At 46.8% G+C, this 1,019-nt stretch overlaps 1 pseudogene; it reads left to right on the top strand.

Moving 5' to 3' along the window:
• The first annotated feature begins 298 nt into the window (after positions 1-298).
• Positions 299-756, top strand: LOC118570184 (annotated as a pseudogene).
• Positions 757-1,019: the final 263 nt, after the last annotated feature.

Here is a 1,019-nt window from a genome sequence, read left to right as displayed (position 1 = left end):
TGAGAGTGTTTGCTGTGAAATATTGTCTAGCCATATGAAGAGCACAGCTTTTCAAAAGAGACATTTTAGGCGTTAAAGAAATCTCTGCTGTCGACTAAGCTAATCACAGACTTCAGTGGAAAGCTCAGAAGAGGGAATGCAGGCCATGGAATTAGTCTATAAAAGTCACACACATGGACAGCAGCCTTACCACCCAGCTCAGGCCACTCCTGATCTGGTTACCTACCCTCTAGGCTGGTGCTCCTCCAGTGGTCACACTCACTACCAGCAGATACACCTCTCTGGCCTAAGAGCCAGGATGAACTCCTCTGGCTCTGATGCAGAATTTGATGCTGTGGTTGGGTGTTTAGAGGACATTATTATGGATGACGAGTTTCAGTTACTATAGAGGAACTTCATGCACAAGTACTACCAGAAGTTTGAAGACACAGAAGAGAATAAACTCACCTACACCCCCATTTTTAATGAATATATTTCCTGGTAGAGAAGTACATTGAAGAGCAGCTGCTGGAGCATATCCCAGGCTTCAACATGGTGGCTTTCACAACAATACTACAGTACCATAAGGATGAAGTGGCTGGTGCTATCTTTGACATGCTGCTCACATTCATGGATTTTCTGGTTTTCAGGGAGATATTCCTGTACTACAGAGCAGAAAAGAAAGGCCGAGGACTGCACTTAAACAGAGGCTTGGTCGTGACTTCTCTGTGCAAGTCCTATTCTACACCAGCTTCCCAGAACAAGCTGAGGCACTAGGTCCCACCTTCAGACATGGGTGTGATCACTATGAGGTCACCTGCCCAGCCGGCTCAGAGAAACATGGGCTAATGATGACAGGTGCATCTTTGTTCATGTGAAGTTTTTATGACTTCTGGAAAACATGACCGACGCTCCTGGCCCTTGTCCAGAAACACCATATGACATCAATAACCTTCATGTTTATTCCTCCTGTCTCAAGGCAGGCACCTCTCCCAGGTGCTTCTGAGTGACTCCTGGAGCAGGCCCCCTTACCTGGGGGC

This window comes from Onychomys torridus, chromosome 19, assembly GCF_903995425.1.
Source record: "Onychomys torridus chromosome 19, mOncTor1.1, whole genome shotgun sequence".
Taxonomy (NCBI): Eukaryota; Metazoa; Chordata; class Mammalia; order Rodentia; family Cricetidae; genus Onychomys; species Onychomys torridus.
Note: the sequence above shows the minus strand (reverse complement) of the source record. Positions and strands in the feature narration are given on the sequence as shown.